This window comes from Dromiciops gliroides, chromosome 2 (genome assembly GCF_019393635.1).
Source record: "Dromiciops gliroides isolate mDroGli1 chromosome 2, mDroGli1.pri, whole genome shotgun sequence".
Taxonomy (NCBI): domain Eukaryota; kingdom Metazoa; phylum Chordata; class Mammalia; order Microbiotheria; family Microbiotheriidae; genus Dromiciops; species Dromiciops gliroides.
Genome location: NC_057862.1, coordinates 341796163 through 341821725, shown reverse-complemented (window position 1 = coordinate 341821725; position 25563 = coordinate 341796163). Strand labels below are relative to the sequence as shown.

Sequence of the window (25563 nt, the reverse complement as noted above, 5' to 3'; positions counted from 1 at the left end):
ACTTTGCACAACTGCTCTATACACTGAAGACATGTGATAAATGGTTATTGGATTGTGCTGTTGTTCAGACATTTCAGTTGTGTCTGTTTCTTTGTGACCCCATTTGGGGTTTTCTTGGCAAAGATACTGAAGTGGTTTGCTATTTCCTTCTCCAAGTCATTTTTTGCAAATAAGGAAACTGAGGGAAACAGGGTTAAGTGACTTGTCCAGAGTTACACAGCTAGGAAGTGTTTGAAGCTGAATTTGAACTTAGGAAGATGAGTCTTCCTGACTTCTGGCCCTCTACCAGCTATACCACCTAAGTGCCCCTATTAGGTGCATTGCTGATCTCATTTGAAGCATGCTTTCTCCATGCATCGTCTCCAAACCCCAGAGCTCTCCCAATCCCCGATCCTGGCCTCTGTTCCTCTTTGCTGATTCCTCTCAGTGTTTTACTGAGACTCAACGGGCGTCTCTCTTTTCCTACTCCCTCTGTTCTTCCAGAATCAAAGTCTTGGGTGAGCAGGAATAGATTTAAAATAACACATTGTGTTTACACATTCGTTCTCTCTGTTATTACACTGAAGCATCTATAGAACATTCCAGTTTCTCGTTTGGAAGAAACCAGTAGATTGTAAGTATAGAAAAGTCTCATTAATTCCCAGCATACTAATTTAGAATCTATGAAAACTTGAATTTAAGTTAGGTTGAAATTTACATTTGTGCTTAACCATGAAGAAAGAATTACATAAGCATAACACTGAAGGTAGGATACAGGACGACAGCTTAACCTACTTAAAAGAATAAATTGATTTAAAACAAATTAGCAGCAATCATTTCCTTTCCCTATAAAAATTTTTACCTTGCTAATTGTAGATCTTTCTTATTTATACAAGGCATTGCAAAAGTCTTAGTGCAGTTTTATGATTTAATAGTATTAATAATTTAAAACTTCACTAAGACTTTTAGGACACCCTGTACATTAGAGGAAGATGCAAATGACCTCTATTTGGTAAATGCTTTGTGTTTGGCCAATCAAGTTATAGTATATACTTAAAAGGCTTCCTGCTAATTCAGATTGACATTTTGCGTAATCCAAATTAATGAAGTTTAACTGTGAAGATACAGATATGTAAGAGCTGTTTTCTTAAAATATTAGTTATATTAAATTTTGGTATAGAGAATGATATTTCACTATGTGCCAGAGGAACTGGTTACTTAAGGAGCCCTGTGGTGAGTTCACTTCTTAAGATGAATTATCATGCTTTTAAAATTTCAGGTTCAAATGAACACATTTATTAAGGGAACCATTCACATATTGATGTCTCTAGAGATGACCTGTAAACCATAGCCATCTATCTCTCCATTACTGAAAACGGGCACACTTTGCCACTTAGTGAAATGTGTATGATTATGGCTTAAGGAACTAATTTTTTTTAAAGCCACATATTTACTGTGAAAGATATCAGGTCTGTGAGCTCAGCACCACGATGTTCAGACGCTTAGAGAAGCAGGAGTCCTAGGCTCCTGGATAAAGATGTTGTAACTCCTCTTGCTTCTCTGTTGGACTTTTAAGTGGGAACCTTACCCCAAAACATCATTTAGATTAAAATAAAAAACAAAAGTTCTCAAGCTGGTAATAAGGATCATAATTATAACCTTGGTAGAGCAGATGGGCACTGGACTTGATAGAGAGGATACTTCTTAGCACATCTGTCTTTGATAACTTCTAATGCTGAGAGTTGAGCCTTTGAAATTAATTGATTGCTCCAAAGCAATGTTTTTAATAATGCAACTGAGAACTTTTTGTTATGTAGAGTAGTCCTTACTGGTGCTGGCTTTGAGGATTGAATTAATTTTTCATGAGTTTTATAGTGCTCCCGGCTACTGTTCCAACCTCCTCTAGCTTCTGAGGATTTTTTAATGTGTGGGGTGAATTGTTTTAAGCTTCTCCATAATGAGAACGGTATTTGTGGCTTTCTGCTTTCTTGATGGTGGTGATCCAACAGAGTGGTTCTGTAGGGTTTGGGAACTTTCCAAGGTAGTCTTGTGAGATGGGCCACCTGATACACTATCATGGTATTACCTCCCTTTTTCTTTCTTTCTTTTCTTTTTTTACATCAGTCTATGACTCACTAAGGTGTCTTTCCCTTTTTCTGTTACTCTGCTGTTTGGGGCTCATTCCAAGGAGTCATGATGGAGTAGACTTCCCATGAAGATTTTAACTTGGGAAGGGGGTTTCAGACTTCAAAGCCCATCATAATAATTTACACCCCTAAGTGGTGTCTTGAGACTACCCTCCTACCCTAAAGCTAAGATTACTTCATTTGTAACAAATCATCAAGAATTTATAATGCACTTTCTTTGTACAAGGTACTGTGCTAGCTTTTGAGGAGTACAGAGATAGGTCCTGTTCTCAAGTAGCTTATATTTTATCAGTCAGCTAGGTATATCGTGCCTAGAGCACAGGAATTGGGAGTCAGGAAGACTTGAATTTGCTACTTATTAGCTCTATGATCTTGGGCAGGGCACTTAATCTCTCCGCACCTCAGTTTCCTTATCTATAAAATGGGGACAATAATAGCACCTGCCTCCCAGGGCTATTGTGAGAATCAAATGATATAATATTAGCAAAGTGCTTTTCAAACGTAAAAGTACTTTATAAATGCTAGCTACTCTAAGGAGGAGGAAGAGGAGGAGGAGAAGGAGGAAGAGGAGGAGGAAGAGAAGAAGGGGAGGAAGAAGAGAAGAAGGAAGAGGAAGAGGAGGAGGAGGAAAAGAAAGATGGTACTTGAGTCTCTAAAGGGGTTTTCAGTTTTCAGACTGCTTCAGAGGACTCTGTGCTCAGATGAATGGGAAGAAGAGGCTGGAATATCACCCATCCTGAAAGACCCAACCTCACCTTCTCCAAGTGGCCTTCCCTGATGTAGATTACATTGTGCTTACCCTTTTCTGAACTGCTCTCTGCACTGTTCAGCTTGGAATTTACTCATCTACTGTATTTTATTTCTCCTTAACTATTATATGCATGCTTGCTAGACACTAAATTGTATACTCTCACATGACAGCGAACATATCTGACTTTTTTTTAAACTCAACACGCAGTAGGCATTCAGTATGTACAGCTGAATTTCGCTTCAGTTGAGTTCTGTCATATATGTATAATTTATATAGATGGATATAATTTATATTTAGATATGCATATATACATGTTCATATATTAAAATGCAAATGGATTCATAACCTCATACATTTGGTCATTCCCTCCACTGATGAGATCACAACCCCTTCATACTTATTCATTCCATGTAACTTTTGTCCTTGGCTTTCCATAAGTTAATCATGGGTTGTCTGTGGCAAATACTGGAGGTATTCTGTACTTTCTTCTGGTATTATAAGGCTTCACTGATAGTGAAACACTTGGGCTGCCTGTCATCCCTCCCTCCCACCAGGTGACCAAGCCATGTTCTTTTTGGTTCCTATATTCCCTGATAACATTCCTTATCCTCATTCTTCATTGAAGTTCCTTTTTTGTTATCTGCTACAGCCTGCTCACACCCATCATGTGCCTCTACTGCCTTTCTGTGATACTCATTTTTTTAATTGCTGGTGACTAGAAGGATCTATGACTCACAACCTTACAAACACTGGCAGATTATTGGAACTCAGAAAGGTGGGAGGGGTTTGGGGTCATGAAAGGAAAAACAAAATTGATGAGGGATGTCTACTACTCAGATTTTTTCATGAAGTTAGATGGAAGCCTATAAAGCTTTTGTGATTGCACATGTGTGTTTTTATATATACACATATATACATATACATTTGCACATTTATATAATGTTGTTGTACAACCATTTCATTTGTGTCTGACTTTTTGTGATCTCATTTGGGGTTTTCTTGACAGAGATACTAGAGTTGTTTGCCATTTCCTTCTCCAGCTCATTGTACAGATGAGGAAACTGAGGCAAATAGGGTTAATTGACTTGCCCAATGTCACACAGCTAGTATGCGTCTGAGGCTAATTTGAACTCAGGAAGATGATTCCAGGACAGGTACTCTATCCACTGCACCACCTAGGATGTGTGTGTGTGTGTGTGTATATGTACATATAATAATACATGTATTATACATAATATATGTGTATAATACATGTATGTATTTGGAACAGACAATACAAATGGACATTGAGTAGGTATAGAATTAAGCAGGGGAAGGTGATAGGTCTGGGTCAGGAAAATTGTAAAATTCCTTTAAAGACTTCATCTGAGGGGCATCTAGGTGGCACAGTGGATAAAGCACTGGCCTTGGATTCAGGAGGACCTGAGTTCAAATCTGGCCTCAGACATTTAACACTTGCTAGCTGTGTGACCCCAGGCAAGTCACTTAACCCTCATTGCCCTGCCCCCCCCATTTAAAAAAAAAGACTTCATCTGTGTGTGTGTGTGTATATATATATATATATATATATATGCACATATATAATGTATACATATATATGTGAGCACACACACACTAAAAATAGTCAAATGGATGTATGACATCATTAAAATGGATATCCCTTCCAACGATACAGATGGTAATCTATCCACACTTACCCAGTCTTCCCAACTCTTGTCCATATTCTCTCATAAGCTTACTGCAGGTGGTCTACACAACATCCCATGGCCCTTCTTTGCTTTCTCTTTACATAGACAAATCTGCCAGTGGACCACAAGAGATGCCCATTGTTGACCTCTTATGCTGTGACTAGCCCATCTTCTTTTGTAATCATATGTTTCTCCGGTGACATCCTTTACTCACATTCTCCTTCATAGTTCCATGTTTGTAATGTATGCCAGCTTGCTAACACCCACCATGTACCATATGTGTGGGTATGAAGCCAAGAAAACCTATATCTGAATAGAGATGTTACAGAAACTCTAATGTGTAAAGGAAAAATAGGATAGCTATACACATTTGTCTGGCCCTCATCTTGAAGGATGTCTGGCTGGTGAACAAAACATATCAGAAAATTAAAAGGAATTTGGAGAATACCAGCTGATTCTGTAACTTTTCAATTATGATTGGCAGCATAGAGCTAAAGGTGGCAGGGCATGGTGGACTGATTGAGGAATTTAGAGTCAGGAATTCTACATTAGAATCCCACCTCAAATACGTTGTAATTGTGACCATAAGTGAGTCCCTCAACTTCTCAGAACCTCACTGTCTCTTCCATAAAATGGATAATACTACTTGAACTACTCATATCACAGGGACATTTTGAGGAATATAACTAGCAAACGTTAAAACACAATCTAAGTGGGGGTTGGGTTTGTTTATTATTTGGTTGCTTTTTGGGGTGTGTGTTGTTATATATGTATGTATATATGTATGTATGTGTGTATACACACACACACATATTTTAACATTGTATACCAGGGGTCATGGTGTGGGATCAGAAGAGCCAGGTGCAAATCTTGGCATTACCGTCTTCTAGCTATGTTGCCTTAAGGAAGTCACCTCTTTATGGTTTGCTCATCTATAAAATTAGGGGATTTGCATATTATATAACTTCTACCTCTATTAGGATCTAGGATCATGAGCATAATGAGAGATAGTTTAGAACTTGCAGAATCTCAAATTTCATCAGTGTGGGTAACCATGTCACACTAGTGACAATCCTTATCCTTCCACCAATTAGTCATAGAGTGTTGCTGAAAATGTCATCACTCTCTGGCCATCCTGATGATGAGTCTCTCTCACACTGAGATAGACTGTGCCTTAGGCAAAGGACATGTCCTTTTGAAATTACTTGATATTCCTTTTAACTATATACTTAATATTTGCTTATTTGTACATATGGTATATCTTCCCAGTAAAAGCTAAACCTTTGGGGCAGCTAGGTGGCGCAGTGGATAGAGCACCGGCCCTGGAGTCAGGAGTACCTGAGTTCAAATCTGGCCTCAGACACTTAACACTTACTGGCTGTGTGACCCTGGGCAAGTCACTTAACCCCAATTGCCTCACTAAACAAACAAACAAAAAAAAGCTAAACCTTTGAGGACAAAGACCTTTTCATTGTCTTTATATATGTCCAGCACTTAAAACGATGCCTTTTACTATATAGCATCTTAATAATTATTTGTTGAGTCAAGTCAACAAACATTTATGAAATACCTATATATGCCAGACACTGTGCTAAGCATTAAGGATACAAAAAAAGCAAAAACAGTCCCTGACCTCAAGGAGCTTACAATTAACGGGAGAGACAACATACAAACAACTCCTTCCAGGAAAGACAGATCCAGGACAAATTAGAGATGGCCAACATTAAGGGATACCTTTTAGAAAGGCTTCTTGCAGAAGGTGGGATTTTAACTGAGATTTGAAGGAAGCCGGGGAAAGCAGGAAATAGAGTTGAGTGAATCCTAGATATAGAGGAGAGCCATTGAAAATGAAGGCAATGAGAGATAGCATGTCTTCTCTAAAGAACAGCACAAAGGGACTGTCACTGGCTCATAAAGTACATGGAGGGGAAAATGTCTAGGAAAACTGGAAAGGTTGGAAGGGACTGGGTTGAAGATGAAGTCTATCACTGGAGCCATACTCAAAAAACCCTTTCAAGTATGGTGGAAACTTTCCAGCCTGTTGATGGACTTTATGCCACTATAGCCATTAATAATGCTTCCTTATATTTACATAATATATTTTACAAAATGTTTCCCTTGTTATCTTCTTTGATCCTTACAACAACATTCTTGTGAATAGTTAGAATCTCAGTCTCTCTCTCTCTCTCTCTCTCTCTCTCTCTCTCTCTCTCTCTCTCTCTCTCTCTCTCTCTCTCTCTCTCTCTCTCTCTCTCTCTCTCTCTCCAAATGAAGAATTGAAACTCAGAGACAACAACTCAAAAAGTAGTTATACATCTAAGGCCACACAATTAAGTAAGGGGCAGAACTGGAACCAGAAAAAAGATGAATTTTCTGACTCTTGTGCTTGTGCTGTTCCCCACTATATCAGTCTACTACCCGTGCTATTATTGTCACAATAGTAATATGGCAGGTTAAGGAAGGGCTGTAGAACATCTGACTGGTGGAGGGGTGGGTGGACTTCTCAACTGGGAAAAAAAAATGAATGAACAACCAATTCTCATGCCATTTTTTTCTTTACTGCTATTAGCAGCACCTGCATGAGAGCTGCTTAAGCCCACATTAGTACATTGATCATCATTTATAGAGGAGGAGGCAAGGGGAAAGGTGCTGGCCACAGGAGAGATTTCCACTCTTTGAGGTTAGCTAATCAGCAGCGGTCAGATAGCTATTTGTGGCATCCTTTGGGCCATGATGCAGATGCACTAGACCTTCTCCTTCCTTCGTTAAAGGATAATTGATTGAGGTCAGAAGTTTTAGAGGGTCTTGGGAGATTTTTAATCCAGTGCCATCATGCAAAGCTCAATACATCAATAAGACACTCCCATAGGGGATGGAGGAGTAATTGAGATGCCATACCAGCTGCAATCCAGATGAAGATGCATTTGGAAGCTTAATCACCATCATGTTCTACGCTAAATATTCATCTGTCTGTCTCCCAAAGAGGACAGGAAATTAAGTTGTCAAGGGCATAGGGGAATGAGGGTCCATCTAAGAAGAGAGATGCACACCTATATTCATAATCTCCAAATATGCAAGAGAACTTCAAATGATCATAACAGCAGCCTCTTATTTCCAATTTTATTTCCCAAGAAAATTTTAAGCTGTTCATGCACTGTTTAACAAGTTTACAGTCACTGAGATGGGCTGCTAGAGTAATTCAGCCTCTTTACTGTAGCATAAATGCAGACAAGAAATGCCATGCAGAAAGAGAAATGCTTTATTGAGGCAATATACAGAAATATTCAAGTTGTATAAACAAGCAAGAGGGAGCAGGGAGATTCCTAAACGTAGCCGACAAACTATGATTGCACTTGTCTCGTTGCAATGCATCCTGGAAATTGGTCTAAATACAGAATGTATACAGGAAGAATTACATTACATGTTGTTGTTTTAGTTTGAATTCTGCATGGTCACACCAAGAAATCCAATTTTCATTTTAAAGGGGAGAGATGAAGAACTGATTCTGCCAATGTAAATATAATGTTGATTTCTGTTTCTGGTGAAACAGAGTGAGTTAAGTATCAGATTTAGGGGAAGAGACAGATTTCAGTCATATGAGCGTCAGGTACAAAGTTGATGATGCCAAACCAGAAGGTTCTTTTTGTTATTCCTATTACACAGAATGAAACCAAGCTATTCCTTAATCAGCCTAGGACTAGTGAAAATATCACAATAGCCTTTTATAGAGTTCCTCAATGAACCTAGTTCCATTTTGAACAAAACCGAGAGTGACATATGGTTCATGTTTCTCATAGTAAACATAGCCTTGAATGGATGAAAGAGTGGGATACTGTCACCTGCCCACAACAGTGAGGTACATGAAGGAAGATGCTCGCCCTAGGCCTTTACATTAGTTGTTCCTGTTCCTGAAATGTTCTCAGTGCCCAGAGCCATTTCTTAGACCCCTCAATTTCATTAAAAGCTCAGATTAGGGGCAGCTAGATGGCGCAGTGGTTAAAGCACCGGCCCTGGATTCAGGAGGACCTGAGTTCAAATCCGGCCTCAGACACTTGACACTTACTAGCTGTGTGACCCTGGGCAAGTCACTTAACCCCCTTTGCCTAAAAAAAAAGCTCAGATTAATGATACCTTCTATATAAGGCCTTTCCTGATTATGCCCTCAGCTCTCAGCTGCTAGTTCCTTTCCCATAAAATAATCCTGTAATTAATTTGTTTATATTTCATATTCCCTTATGTACATATGGGAAAAGTCACCATGGCATTGTGGCTAGAGGGCTGGCTCAGAACCAAGATAAGTCAGGTTCAAGTTCATCCCCTGACACATTGGCTGTGAGACACTGGACAAGACATTTAATCACAGGTAACTGTCTAAATTGACAACTTTCATTGATAGAGGAAGTTTCATCTTCTGGGAGCTCTCTGTAACAAGAAAGTCACAGGTCCAGTTCCTTTCCTGTATCTATGTACATTTTATATTTCCCAAGAGAAATATAAGTTTCATTAAGACACCAGTGCTCGGCTCATAATGGTTGATGTTTAACAGAGATTGACTGATTGATTGTCTTAGTATGAAAGGGTGCTTTAAGGACATCTAGTCCAGCTTCTTTCTTTTTCTTTCTTTTTTTATTTTTGGAGGCAATCAGGGTAAAGTGACTTGCCCAGGGTTATACAACTAGTAAGTTTCTGAGGTCAGATTTGAACTCAGGTCCTTCACACTCCAGGTCTGGCACTCTATCCACTGTGCCAACCTAGCTCCCCCAACCTACTTATTTTTCACAGGAGGAAACTGAGAGTCAGAGAAGTGAGAAGAGCTCAGATTATAACTGAGGTCTCCCAGCTCTCAGCCCTGTTTTTCCCCATTATTTCAGATTTCTTTTTCTCATTTCAAACCCCAAAATCTTGACTGGTTTATCTTCATCTTGTGTTTTGCTCCCTGCTTCTCCCCCATTCCCTGCCCCATAAGAAAATGAATCAAAACATCTTTATAGCTTGTGTATTACATCTCCAAGTAGGATTGCCATGTAACTACCACCATCACCAAAGGGCAGTGGTGCAATTACTCAGGGGTCTACTAGGCACCCATCTTGCTATTCAGACTTCTCTAGGAGAGAAGAGATTAGCAGGGGCCTCACTCCTTAAAATTCAGTTTAGAGACCTGGCATTCAAAGAAGGTATGTAGCTTGCTTTGGTGACACTAACAGGTGATAGTAGGACATTAGGGTCTTAGAAATGAGGGTTAGGGATCTGGATTATACTAGCTTCAGCCTATATATTCTGCCCTAAATTGTGATTCCCTAGGCATGCCTAGGACAAGGTATGTTCCCTTGCTTTGTTTTTCTTTTTTAGAATGTTTTCCTCAAAAAAGACTATTGTCAGGGCAGCTAGGTGGCACAGTGGATAGAGCACCGGCCCTGAAGTCAGGAGGACCTGAGTTCAAATCCAGCCTCAGATACCTAACACGCACTGCTGTGTGACCCTGGGCAAGTCACTTAACCCCAATTGCCTCACCAAAAAAAAAGAAAAGACTATTGTCATTTCCCAGTGACTTTTCCCCATTCCCCCCAACCTATGTAGAAACCCTGTTTGCAATAAGGAAATACAATGAATACAAATCAAGACCTTGGCCACTCTAAAAAACGTTTGTCTCATTACAAATCTAAAACTATATGCCCCATTCTACATCTGTCATCCTTTACTTTTCTGAGAATGGGAGACTTACATTGCTATCAGTCCTATGATGTCATGAAGAGTCACTGCACTGATCAGCATCTCCAAGTCTTTCAATATAGTTCCTTTACATTATTGTGGCTACCACGTATGTTATCCTAGTTTTGGTTATTTTGTTCTGTATCAGTTCATACAGATCTCAAATTTATCAGACTTGTTCATACTCATCATTTTTAGGGCACAGTAATGTATCATTACATTAATATGCCACAAATTGTTCAGTCTTTCCCTAATCAATGGGCATCTACTTTCCTCCACTTCTGTGGTAGGCAAGTAATAATTGTCAGAAGTAGGATTTGAACCCGCATCCTCATCATTTCTTACCAATGCTAAGAGGAACAGAGAAGGGTATCATTGTTAAGGCTAGGATTAGATAGCAAGTCAGTGGCAGAACTGAGATATGAAATCTAATTCTTCCAATTTTCAGATGAAAAGTCTTTCCATTAGATGAGTCCACTACTGTTAGAGGGAGCTAGCTACCAGAAGCCACTGTATCACTCAATCTGGTGAGCACAAAACTGAGGCAATAGTCACGGTCATTTTTCCCACCTAAGACACAGCTCATCTGGACCGTAAAAGGACACCTTTGAGTCACTTCCTTTGGGTAGTTGATCTTTAAGCCAAGGCCAAACACTTAAGCGTTCAGGGATATGTGGCCCTAATGAATACTTTGCTTTAAGCCAGGAAGCTACTGGTCTGGTCTGTGGACTAACAGAATGTCCTTAAATCAAGACAGTTGACAGCTACTTGCAGCAGCCTAAAAATGGCACCATCTAGGTAACTAATGACAAGTTTATAGTCACTTCATCTTGGGGGCAGGGGTAGAGTCTCTTCTGGCCCATTATTTCCATTCTTTGAGGACCATGCACTGACCTTCATAGCGATCCATTATTATATTATAAGCTCTTTTGGTGGTCGTTCAGTCATTTTTCAATCATGTTTGAGTCTTCACAACCTCATTTGGGGTTTTCTTGGCAAAGATACTGGAGGGGTTTGCCATTTCCTTTTCCATCTCATTTTACAGTTGAGGAAACTGAGGCCAGTAGGGTGAAGCGACTTGCCCAGGGTCACGCACCTAGTGTTTGAGGCCAGATTTGAACTTGGGAAGAGGAGGCATCTATGCACTGCACCACCTACCTGTTCTATAGCTATAAACTCTACAGATCCCCAGATGGAGAATGATAAATAAAAAGGAGCTAGAAAGTCTGTTTTCAAATGGAAAGAAAACAGTTCAAAATGCAAATATTCTTTAATTACAGAACATGCCAAGCCCTTTCCTCCTTGGTCTTACCTGGTAGGTTCATAAATAACATTTGGGTTAAAATCCCCAGTTTTCTTCAGAGCTCAGCTCAAGAGTTACCTTTTCTATTTTCAGACTATAAAAATAACTAGGTGGTTCAGTGGCTAGAACTCTGGGCCTAGAGTCAGGAAGACCTGATTTCAAATGTAGCCTCGTATTGTTAAAGGCTAAAATTCTAGCTATTCTGTCTAAAATATCTAATGAGTGGTTGCCAATAAATTATAAGCTTTAGCAAAAGTTAGGCTTTTTAGCATTTATTAAGGAGAATAAGAATTTGGTAAAGAGAGAAGAAAAGGCCTAGATTCCTATCTATTAAAGGGAAAGCGCATTTCTAGCTCCCTTCTCCACCAGCGTCCTCAGGAAAAGAGAGAGAGCAGAGCGCCCGGCTCCCCCTTCCTCCTCCCACCAGCAAACGTCACTTCCTGATGCCAAAGAAAAGACACATGGTCTTGCCCTCAAAGACCTTCCTTTCATGGCGGAGCTTTTCTACAGTAAGTCTCCAGCAGGTGGCATCATTCCAATCATTACAATATATTTATTAGATGTGTGACCTGAACAAGTCACTTTACCTCAGCCTCAGCTTCCTCCGCAAGGAAATTGGTCTCAAAATGTAAAATAGTACCTCCCTCCCAGGACTGTAATGACCAAATGAAATGTTTGTAATGTGGCACTTAACATAGTGTTTGGAACATCAGCAGGCACTTCATAGATACTTGTTTCCTTCCTTCCTATTGCTCCCACCCCTGCAATTGTTTATATCCTTCACCCACCCCAAAATTATCATATATCTATTTCTACTGTATTTGTACATAATATTGTATTGTATTGGCTGTATATGCATTTACTTCTATTTGAACACAGTATTATGTAAACTCCTTGAGGGAAGAAACAGTTTTGTTTTGTTCCATGTATTCTTGGTACATAGTAGTTCTAGTTGAATTGAATTGAAAGAGCTGTGGACTTAATGTCAGAATGTGTTCTAGCCTTGGCTTTGCTGCTTATGACCTGTGTGACCTCAGGTCAGTCACCCTCTCTCAGGACTTCATGAAGTATAAGATCCCTCCCAGGTCTAAGGGAGACTTTGCTGGATTATATTCTTACCTCTTCTGGGTGTGCAGGCTCTCTTAGCATTACTTATTCTGATATTCAAAACTTGGGATCATGAGATCATAGACCTAGACCTGGAAAGGACTTTAGAGACTAGCTAGTCCCAATCCCTCATGTTACATATGAGAAAGCTGAAGCCCAGAGAGATGTAGTGCAAGAGTGTGGTAGTCAATTTTTTTAATGATCAGCTTCTTGGGTGAGGGTGTGGGCAGAATGCATGTACAACACACTTTTAAGGTCAATCTGCATTATTAACATTTTCTCCATAATTTTCTTAAGTCTAGACAGTCTACAGTACAATAAATCAATCCTTAATTTGCAGCATTTGCTGATTCCCAAGGTGTAAATGCTCACACTGAAATTTAATAGTCAGTGTTCACTGGCCCTCCTAGAGCCCCCTGCAGCACACCATTGGGGTAGGGACTTATTTAGGTAACACAAGTAGTAAATAGAAGAGCCAAGATTTGAAGCCAGGCCTTTTGACTCCAAAGTCATTACTCGACTGTGTATGTACACGTAAGAGGCATCACTCATGGTACATGAAAAGGACACTCTTCTTGGAGTCTGTACTTGAGTTTGAATCACACACTTGTTGAAGACCACTTGGAAACTCCCGGGGGCCTTAGTTTCTTCATCTATAAAATGAAGGGGTTCATCTGGATGACCTGTGGAGCTCCCTTTCAACTCTGGATCTATGCTTCTATGATCCCATATGTATGTGTGTATAATATATGTGTGTTTGTGAATGAATACAAAAGTCATTCATAAAATTCATTTTTGAGTGCCTAACATGTTTATATCACTCTCCTGGATGCCATGGCAGATAAAGAATAACACCAGGATCCTTAACTTCAAAAAGCTTATACTCTCCTTGGGGGAGGAGATATGTCAGAAGCTTAGGCCACAGCACAGAATAAAAATAAAACATGTTACAGTGGAGTACACAGCAAGCATCAAAAAGTGATGATTTTTGCTGATGAGTTTTCATGGGAGGGAGAAATCCCTGTGACCTGGTGTGGGCAGGGAAGGTATCACGGAAGAGGTGGCTGCCCAGATTCGTGCCTCTATCGCACTGTGGTTCTTGTCAAGGACAGCTCCATCCCTTCTCCCATGAGCTGCCTGAAGGGTTGATCTCCCAGTGAGCAAAGGGCCTCTTAATGGTGCTAGATGGAGTTAGGTGTCAGATTGCAAAGAGCAAACACTAAATATTCAGTTCCATTATTCTTGACGAGGCTTTGATGTTAACATAAAACATGTCGACTTCCATGAGACGTCATGTCATGTGTCACATCAGTGTTGATGCTCAATCCTGACAGTTTAATTAGTAGTGGAAGGAGAAGAGTGTATTACCTTTCTGTTTAAGGCCAGAACTCTTAACACCTACTGAGAGCTTTTTGGTTGTATGTAATGCTGACTAAATCTTCTCAGGGATTACTCTTTGAAAAACACTGTCTGTAACATTACCACATCCCTACCCCCAGATTTATGACAACCTAATAGGCTGTTGGAAAGGTCTGTGGACCAGAAATAAGGATACTTGTGTTCTGGTTCCAGGTGGTTGTTTGACCTTGGCTAAGCATACCACCTTCTTTGACTCAATAAACAATATTTGATTTTTCACTTTTCCCAGAATTAGAAAAGGAATAATTAATCTGCATTCTACCCACTTCACAGCTTTATCAGGAGGAAAAAATGAGATAACAGCTTAGAAAGTGCTTTGGAAGATAATCATACACCACAGATTGGGTATGGGGGGTGGATAGGGAATCATTCCAATTCCCAAGAGCCCTTGGAAAATTATTTATAGAAAACCAGGATTTGATGTTCCCTTGCTCAGCTTATGTCAGTTTAAAGGTTGGCATGTCAGGGCTTAGGAGAACAGCTCTTCCATGTCATGTATGACCCTGGTCCCATCTCATTCGTGAACACAGTATTAAGCAAGTGGAGACCTGTTCTCCATGTTCCTAGAAAAGGTCATCCAACTTAATACCTTGTAAAATCTTTAAATGCCAATAAGCTGCATTCATTTTTTACATCTTAGACTCCCATATAATTGAGATCTCAGGTCTGGAATTTGGTTCATCAGTGTCTATCCTCATTTACATAAAACTTAGTTGCTGGTTTTGTTTTTTTTTAACCAAGTCTCCAGGCTATATCCACCCCCCCCAAAAAAAAGATAAAATAAAATACTATTAAGAATGAAAGAGCTAAAGATTGAGCTACAACCCGTAGTTTTGTTAATCCCTGCTTAACATTTCACTTAAAAAGAACATTGCTCTATTTGGAAATTAAATGTGGTGTGTTGAGATGGTCTTTCTGGTGGGAAGAGGGAATCAGGTTTTCTTCTGCTTTCATTTTGGCATGAAAATGATACATACAATTTCACACTCCTTAGTCAACAGTGAAGAAGCATTTTCTTCATAATAGGAGGGTTTTATTTATTTGTTTTTCACCTCTAACTTGTATTCAAGGCCCTTCTCACTCTCTTGATGTCTTTATGTGAAAAGTTGTAGTCTGATGGAAAAATCCATTAGGTACACTGAGCAGACTTTGTTTACTTAGGCCAGGGCCACTGCATGTAATTGGACTCTACAAAAGAGAGAAGTGAGTCTTGTAGTTCCTGGCGACCTATTCTCTGATCAGAACTCATGGTGAGGGGCAGAAAGAGAGAGAGGTTAGTAAGAGGAAGAACAGATGTGGAAACACTTTGATTCTTATTATCCCTCCTCATTTCATCTGGATAGAGTACTGTGGTCTTGTGAAGGAGACTGTCAATCAATCATTTGACAAATAGGCATTTATTAATTGCCAGGCACTGTGTTAGGCACTGGAGATGGAAATACAATAAATGAAACAGTCTCTACTGATTAGGAACTTACATTCTAATGGTGGGGGGGAGGCAAGGACACTTACATATACATATAATTGTGTGTATGTACATACATATGTGCACAGATAACTGTGCATGTATATATACATACATATATCTGTATATGTATATATGTGTATATATACACACTATGGCTGTTATTTAAGTAGGCTCTTTTTAGGAAATAGACACATGGACTTTGGAAGATAGGTCAAGAAGAACCAATCAATAAGCATTTATTAAATGTTTACTATGTGCTAGGTGCTATGAATACAAAGATAAAAGTGAGACCCTGCCCACCTCAAGATACTTACATATATAAGTATTTATGTATATATGTATATGCATGTATATATACTCACAATTATGTAATAATAATAGCTAGCATTTATGTATCACTTTAATGTTTGGAAAGCACTTTACAAATATGATCTCATTTTTCCCTCACAACAACCCTGGGGAGGTAGGTGTTATTATTGTCTTCATTTTCCATATGAAGAAGTTGAGGCAGACAAAGACTGTGACTTGCCCAGGGTCACAAAGTGAGGAGATATCTGAGGCAGAATTTGAACTAAGGTCCTTCTGACTCCAGGCCCAGTGCTCAATCTGCTATACCACCTAGGTGATATATGTATACACACATATACATACACACACACACCCATACCTACATATGTGTGTATGTATGTATATAATATATACAGACACAAAAATAGATACAAGGTCTTTTTGGAGAAGAGGGCAATATTAGTTGCGGGGAATCAAAACACTTCAAAAATAAAAATAAAAGAAAGAAAGAAATACTTCATGTAGAACTGAGTTCAAATGAAACCAGTGATTCTAATAGGTGGCAGAGGGGAGGAATGAGTCTTTTATAACTCAGACTTTCTCTATTGTTGTTTGGCTCAGTTGTTCAATTGTATCCAACTTTTTGTGACCCCCATTTAGGGTTGGGTTGTTTTGTTTTGTTTTGTTTTTTGGCAAAGATATTGGAGTGGTTTGTCATTTCCTTCTCCTACTCATTTTATAGAGGAGGAAACTGAAGTAAACCGGGTTAAGTGACTTCCCCAGGGTCACACAGCTAGTAGGTGTCTGAGGATGGATTTGAACTCTGGTCTTCCTGACTTCAGGTTTGATGGCTCTATCCACTGGAACACATAGCTGACCTTGTTCTATGTAGGAAATCACTATGAAACTGGTGAGCTTGCTATCATGAAATCCCTCCCGGAGTTGGCTTTGTAGCACTTCTACACTGAAGGAAGTTAGTGACTATACTTTCTTCTGCTAGCTTCCAAACCTCCCCCAGGATCTTCCCTGTGAGAGAGCAAACAGGGAATCAGTGAGTAGCAGATTTATGTCAGTGAATTTTATAAATAAATAGAAAACAGGATCACAGTGCTCAAATGAATGGCATATAAAATGAATACACTTAAAAGTAGATAGCAGAGAATAAAAAGTGTCATCAACTCTTAAGTGAAAAGTTTTGAAAAAAACCTTAGTGAAGTCCCTTTAATTAGTGTATAAAATGGTTAAAATTAGATTTAGAAAGTAACTGTCAAAGCTTTCACATTCAAAAAACAATGACATAGAATTATAAAGATGAACTAAATCTAGAAGCAAAGGAGTTTTGTTTCCTAGAAACCTCTCTGCAGAATTAAACCAAGGAAAAATATTATTTCATATTCTTGGCGAGTGAGTCATAATGAATTACTTTATGGATGTGCCGATATATTTAGGATGTCAGTGCTATAATTCTTTTCCATATTGTCTGTCCTGTGGCTTTCATTATCTTGTAAACTTCTGAAGGGCAGTTGTGACTCGGTGGACAGGCTCTGCTCATATAACTCTCCCCCATTGGTGCCACTAACCATGAAGTATTTGTAGAGTAGGGAATGGGAGGTGGGGGAGGCGCTTAATGTGAGGCAGCTTGTCATCCCGAAGAACAGATTGCAATTTCCACTCCCCACACCCACATGAAACTAAAGGGAATTAGATAGCCGTGTAAAGACTTCATGGTTGAGCTGTACTTTATTTCTATAATTTCTTCTGGTGGGGGCCATGCATGAGTGTGGTGGTAAATGTTTAACAACCAGCTCAGTTGGGAAAAAACATACAAAGGAGTCATTTTTAAAGTGAATATGTATCATTGCCATTTCCCCCATCGCTTTCTTAAATCTAGACAATCAACCAATCATTAAATCAAGTCCTAATTTGTAGCATTCGCCTATTTCCTGGGGAAAAATCATTTCTTAATCTGAGCTGGCTCCAGCCCACCACTGGGGCCATATCTACTTCATTACCACCACTAAAAGTATACAGAAAGCATGTGTATGCTTAGTGTGGTGCTGGGCTTTATGGGGAAGCAGTGTAGTCTATTGGACAAAGCCCGACTTCTAGCCCCAGCTTTATCTCTAACTCTCATAATTGTGTGATCTTGGATAAGGCCTTTCAGCCTTCTGAGCTTCAGCATCTTGGATGTAGCATGACGCCTTTTCCACTTACTTCACTATAGTCTTGTGAAGATCATATGAAATATTAGACAGAAACTACTTTGAAAAAGCAATTTTGCATTGTTAAAAGTTCTACATACAAATATATTTTTAAAAGGAAAAATAATTAAGGCACTCGTCCATTAACATGGTCAGATGCAAACAACTGAACACAATGAATGAATGGATAAATATTTACATGGTATATGTGTTTAGGAGTGGTGTTCATTAGGGGAGTCCTTGTCCATTGAAATCTCTAATATGATTATTGAAATTGGAGGTATCTGACTTTGAATGGCCTATTTGCCAATTTATAAGAGTGTTAATCTTTGTATGGTCAGGAAATGCAGGTGGGGATTGGTAGTAACAATGAACTCCCTACTCCTGAATCTACACAGAGAGCTCAGAATTTTTAAATGGGAGAACTACACCAGGCTGAATCTTTAGAAGAGAGCTAGGTATGAAGAAGAATGCAGCTCTTGAAGACTTACTTATACCTCTTGCAGAAGACACCCAGGGAAAAGGAAAGGATTTTTCCCCCCTCCTTCCTTCCCTCCACTAGTATTGATGTCTTACTGAAGAAGCATCTAGTTCTGGGAAACACACCCTTGAAGGGAGAATGCCACCTGAACTCCATCCTTTCCGAAGAGGGTCAGAGTGAGAGTATTTGGTGCCTGAAACCGAAATGCTTTCCCTTGAGAGATAGCAACCCCACAGCGGAGCTCCTAAGGAACAGGGCAAGGAAGGCTTTCTGCCAGTGCTAGAGTAAACACTTTAGGTATTCCTGCAATAGCCTAGCAAATGCCCTGGCAGGGAGTTTTCAGCTTATTCAGAATTCAAAGGTGTTGGAGACTATAGTCTATTTACAGAACAATGTGCCCCATAGAGAACCAGCTAAGTGAACTCAGTGGAGCAAGTGCCCTGAGGAGAAGAGACCGTGGTAGACTCAGCAGAGCAGTGCCCAAGTAAAGATGTGTAAGATGTTCACTTTGTGAGGAAAAGCCCAGGGAACAGCGTGAGCAGACGTCAGAGGGTCCGGTCACGAGGAAGCTGTGAGTTGCCCTACCAGATGTGCTCCCCACATATGATCTGCTCACTCTGTTCAATGATGCTGTGTGTGTTTGTGGGAGTGTGTGCCCTTAGATTAATGAGGGGTTCCACTTTTTTAAAAAAGTGCTATTCTAGCAAATGCTTTTGCTTTGAATTGTATCCACTGTTTGACCATAAAAAGGTAAACATATCCGTGAGGAATTGTGAGCTTATAATTTTAGTAGTTCCGTCCCTTGGGGTACCTTGAATCTGGAATTGCCATGCTCCTGGTACTATATGGGATGTGGCCACAAGGGTACTACATCTACTTCCAGGGAGCTGTAATTCTCATCCCTGTGGGCACTCCCTCCATCTCTGCATCTCGCATCCCATCTACAGTGTCTTACCCTCTGTGGTTCTTCTCTGCATTCTCCCATAAATCCTGCCCAAAAGGTCTGCCCAACATGGTGGAGGACTTCTCTGTCTTTTTGTCTATTTCATGGGTACTAGAGCAGCACTCAGACCTTCCATCTGTTATCCCTCATTCTGGATAATTGACCAGCTGGCCTCCTCTGCCCATCACACATTTCCTGGATGAAATCCCTCTTGCCATTTCTTAGGTCTTTGTGGGAAATGCTTGATAAGCTGCAGCCTGCTCACCCTCACTGTGCATTTCTCTATCACGTTTTGGGTCACCTGTGGTTTTGATTCTTCACATTTTGGGGTGTCTCATGACTCACAAACACATGATGTCATTAAAAGAATACTGACGTTAAAATTATGAGATTTGGTGTCAGTAAATAACTCAGGATCATTAAAAGCTGTATCTAGTGAATGGATATTAGTATCTCAAAGAATCCATTATCTCATTGATGTGAATAACCTTTCAGAGTCAGACATGCTTTCATATGCTATGCAGTGCTTACTCTTAAATCCTCCATGGGGAGTCCATTCGTTGTACCGGAAGCCTTTGTCCAGACCTTTTTCTCTCTTTTAACATGACCTGGGTACCATTGCCTCACTCTTTTTTTTTTTTTTTTTAGTGAGGCAGTTGGGGTTAAGTGACTTGCCCAGGGTCACACAGCCAGCAAGTGTTAAGTGTCTGAGGCCAGATTTGAACTCAGGTCCTCCTGAATCCAGGGCCGGTGCTCCAACCACTGCGCCACCTAGCTGCCCCACCATTGCCTCACTCTTGCTACCTAACTAGCCCTACTCCTTGATCAGACATCTCCTGGGTGTTTTATTCCACTTCTTGCTTGCAAGTTATTCTTAGCAATATGGTGTCTCCTACCTCTACCTGCCATACCTCATTCCACTTAACTTTGGGTTACCCACAATTTTGATTCCTCATTCAGTGTGGCATCATATGATACACAACTATAAAGCTTCGTCTGAAGAACGTTGGTATTAAAAACATGGAATTTTCCAGGGATTGCTTAGGACTTTTGAAAGGACTAAACTATTTCCCCAGTTTCATCCAATCCACTTTTCTTCCACCTAGGTCCATACTAGACCAAGCTCATTATTCATTTACAGTGTCTTTCCATGATGTAAGTTGTGATGGACCAATTTGATGGACTGGCCATATAGCTATATATCAGTGTGGAAATAATAGACATTCTTTGTTTTCTCCTGTGTGAATTACTTGGCCAAATTATTTTAAGTGATTTGGGGTTTCACTTAGTAGCTTCTGTTGTGTTCCAGAGCTTGTCAAAAATAGACATGTCATCTTCACAAAGAGGATCTCCAGGGAAATCTTACCATCTATAAGGAATGCCTCTTAGATTTTTTGACTTGCTTGCTATTAATATAAAAAGACCATCAAAGTTATCTCTGCTCTTATATGGATCAAGAGATCTTGTATGGTTTTCTATGCATGGGACACATGTCATTAGGGGAGAACCTTTGAGATTACACTTTTTGTTCTATTTTTTCAAATACTTTTAAAAAATCATTGTATAATAAATATGGTAGATTCTTATCATATTTACTTTTCAACCAGTTATACAACTGTAAGAATGTGGCCTACCATAGTATGTTGTTTGTAGAAACTTACCTGTTCTCTTTTCATATTTTCATCAACGATGCCTTCAGTCTCTGTGTAAATCAATCTTGTACAGTGACTAGATAAATACATAAAATAACTACAGTTCTCATCAAAAAAAGTTTTATTGAGGAGCCAAATATGCCAGTCACTAGGTTAGGCACTTTTCCCTCAAAGAACTTATAGTCAAGAAGCTTATACTCTGAATCATTAATTTAATTTAGATCAAATGTGGCCAACTCCTTTAGTAGATGGAGAGTTGACAATTAGCAAGAAGACCTGTGTTCAAGTCCCACTTGTAATACATACTGGCTGAATGACCCTTGAGCAGTCTGCTTTATTTCTTACTGCCCTTGGGAGATTTCTAATACTATAAACTATAGAGAAGGTATCAATCTATATTGGTAAAAAGTTTCCTTACCTGGGAGTTCCCTTAACCACTGAAATAAGAGGTCCAGGCCTTAAGCCTACATTAGGCTCCTATCTCTATGTAGAAAATAAGAGTCTATGGTAAGATGATAAGTTAATATGAATTCAAAGGATATAAAAGTTTAGTCAGAGGGAAGACCATAAAGGGTGTTCAATACCTCTCCGTTTACCTGGGAAGACTTATTGTAACAGCAGGGATTTTAGACCCTTCTTAAATAATGGCAGAGTGAGGGTCTGTGAGGGTCAGGGTGTTACCTGAGAAAAGGCCACTGTTCAAGGGACTTATCTGAGTGAGGCAGCTAGGTGGTGCAGGAGATTGAGTTCAGGGCCTGGAGTCAGGAAGACTCATCTTCCAGAGTTTTCAAATCCAGCCTCAGACACTAGCTTATGATCCTGGGACAAATCACTTAACCTTGTTTGCCTCAGTTTCTTCTTCTGTAAAATGAGCTGGAGAAGGAAATGACAAATCACTTCAGTATCTTTGCCGAGAAAACCCCAAATGGAGTCATGAAGAGTTGGACTGAACAACAACAACAATCAGAACAAAAAGAATGGCCAGGGAATTGATTCTTCCTTGGCTCTGAAGTGAAGATGCCTTAATGCTGCAAATATGAGGTAGTCCTGCAAAATGAAAAGGTGGGTAGGAAGTGTTGAAAAGCACCCAGGGTACTTGGGGGCTTTTTTTAATATTAGAAGATTAGGATTAACCAGATTAATGGAGCCACATTGATGGAGAGTACACAGACACTAATTATAGCTAAATTACAGTAGATTCCAATGGAGTTAGGTATCTTCCTCCACACCCTGAAACCTCACACACTCCGCTAAAGGAAGGGGTGATTGTTTCTCGCATGAGCAACAGGGAAATGTATCATTTTCCACTCTCTCCAAGATCCTTCACTTTATTTTCATAACAGAGGAGAGACTGCATTACTAATCTAGTCCTACCTAGTTTAATGCAAAAAAAAAAAAAAGTGAATTGCCCATAGGGCCCTAGATCTGTAAAGTTTTGCACAATCACTCATTAAAGCAGCTTAATTTATTGCCTCAGTTTCCACACCCATAACATTGACATAATCAACCTTTGAAATGCTCTGAAATATGTTTCTGTACACTAAGAGGATAATCTTTAGGAAAAAAACAAACTTTTCTGCCATCACTTTTAATTTCAGAGTCACCTCTCTGGACGCATTAGACTCACGATTTGGAGATTTTAACATGCGTTTCTCAAAAACTATGATGCTCTGAAACTCTGCCTTTGCTAACATTTTCAGTAATGATTTAGGGTGCTTGAGTGTTCTAGAACTTTAAAAACTGAAAATATTAGGGGTGTAGTAAACCAAATATGAAAAAAGTTTTCCCAGGCTGTATTTGTTCCCTCATATTTTCTTCATCTGGCTTTTTGCATCTCCCCCTCCTCCAATTCTGATTTAAATATTTCCTCTCCTCTCATAATCTATAGTCATGGTTTCTACAGTTCCCTTATTTTTTCTTTTTACTCTATGCTTCCAGATTATCATTAGCCCATCCTGTCATCCTATTTTTATTTTCTTTTTTTTCCCTTGCACTCTTTTAAAAGCAGTGTACTAGGATTCAGGAGCCTTTGGGCTATAGTAAATGGTTTTGCCACTTATTGGTGAAGTCACTGGGAGATATTAGCCAAGTTGCTTCCCCTCCTCTTTCTGGGATCAGTTCCCTTAACTATAAAATGGAAGGAGGGACATGTTCAAGATCAGGGGTTCTTAACTTGTGGTCTGTGGAATTAAGAAAAAACTCTTGATAAAGTATGTCAATATAATCATTTTCTTTGTAATCCAATGTATTTTATTTTATGCATTTAAAGCTATTTTTTCTGAAAGGGTGCCCATAAAAGAAGGAAAGAACAAAAGAAATAAGCATTTATTAAACACCTACTATGTGCAAATGACCATATTAATGCACTTTTCAAACATTATCTCATTTTATCTTCACAACAATTCTGGGAGGTAGATGCTATTATTGTTGCTATTTTACAGTTGAGAAAACTGAAGCAAACAGAAGTTAACTCACTTGCCCAGGGTTGTCGTGCTGTTCAGTCATTCCATTGTGTCTGACTCTTCATGACCCTGTAGACCATAGCACGCCAATATTGTCCATGCGGTTTTCTGAGCAAAGATATTAGAGTGGTTCGCTGTTTCCTTCTTCAGTGGATTAAGGCACAGAGAGGTTAAGTGACTTACACAAGGTCACATAGCTAGTAAGTGTCGGAGACTGGACTTGAACTCAGGACTTGACTCCAAGCCAAGCTCTCTATCCACCCATATCACTTAGCTACCGCTAAACTCCAAAGTTCCTTCAAGTTTCAAATGAGTTCATTGATCTCTCTTTAGGCTTCTAGTACCAGACTTTGGGAAATTATCTTTTATGATTCGTGAGACTTCTTTTTGTTGGGAGTGATTACAATGCTTTTCATCCTTCATAGGGATTTGGGGATAGGGCTATAACAAAGCAATGCCTTCATTAAAGAACATACTCTTACGTTTTCTGTATTTGGTAGCAGAGCCCCTCATTTAGCAGTTTCTGCTGTAAGAATGAACATTATCTTATCAGAGTTTCTGACCACAGCTAGCCTCACTTCAAGACAATGAGAGTAGCCCATCTCAATGTGGCCAAGTCAGTAATGTGACCAGATAAAGGGCCCACCCTTAATGAAAACCATTCTGCCTCCTGCCAGGCAAAGAGTTCATTCTCTTGGTGCATTTCAAGTCTTATAACACCTCCACCCAGATCAATGGCTTTTCATAAATGCGCCCAGAGATCTTTGAACCACTAATGTCTCAGGGGCTGTTTAGGTTTGGAGTCAAACTGTTTAATATAACTCTCTCCCAAGTCTGGCTCTAGTGAAAGGTTTCAGGAAACAAGGCAGGGATAATGTATAAAGGGCAGAGCCGTCATCACAAGTGGAGTGCCCCCCTGCCTTGGCCTCCTGTTTATATAAGCAAATTGGACCAGGCTGATTACATGAAAGAGAGAGAAGAAATAAAATGAAATGTGGGTAGTGGCAGAGAGAGCGATGAATGGAAAGGAACTAGGATGAGAATAGTTCTTGATCGGAGCTGGGGGCAAATCATCTATCTGCCCTTAGGAAAAAATGTGGGGGGTGGGGTGGGGGAGATAGTTACCACCCACTTAACCTAGACTGTAAAAAAACAATTGTTTTTTTGTTGGGAAGGTGTGTGTGTGTGTGTGTGTGTGTGTGCGCGCGCGCGCGCGTGCGCGCACTCACACTTGTGCCTGAATGAATTCCTATTGATTTATTGATTTGAGAGGAATTTGAGATCAAATACTAGGGCTCAAGGATAAAGCATCCTTCTGCCTTCTGAGGACTCTGTACCACAGCCTAGACTGCACAGCGTCTTAGAAATAATGTACGTCTGCGCATATATACATATGCCCATCTAGAGCCATCTAAAGAAGAAGGAAGTCTTTCAAGCCAAACTGTACCCAACTGAAGACTTTACCTGCCTGGGGCTGTTCAAAAGTCATGGGTTTAGGATAATGGCTTCTAAGATCATAAGACAACAGAATTGGAACTTGAAAAAACTTTAGAGGCCACTGATGCCAACCCACTGGTGTTACAGAGGAGTTTTTGAGACCAAGTTTCAAAGAGGTTAAGTGATTTGCCCAGGGCAGTATTGTTTAAAAGTTTTTCCTTACCTTAATGCCAAGTTTGCCTCTCTGCAACTTATACCCACTATTCCTAGCTCTGCTCTCTGGGGGCCAAGCAGAAGAATTCTAAACCCTCGTTGAACTACAGCCCTTTAAATAGATGTTGTTCACTCACGTCTGACTCTGTGACCCCATTTGGGGTTTTCTTGGCAAAGATACTGAAGTGGTTCGCCATTTGCTTCTTCAGCTCATTTTACAGATGAGGAAACTGAGGCAAACAGGGTTAAATGGCCTGCCTAGGGTCATGCAGCAAGTAAGTGTCCAAGGCCAGATTTGAACTCAGGAATATGAGT

The 25563-nt window shown here is 39.8% G+C and overlaps 1 protein-coding gene across 1 annotated transcript in view; it reads left to right on the top strand.

Annotated features, from left to right (window-relative positions):
* SLIT3 (slit guidance ligand 3) overlaps nucleotides 1–25563 on the top strand; it is an 815836-nt gene that overhangs the window by 354016 nt on the left and 436257 nt on the right. The window lies entirely within an intron of this gene.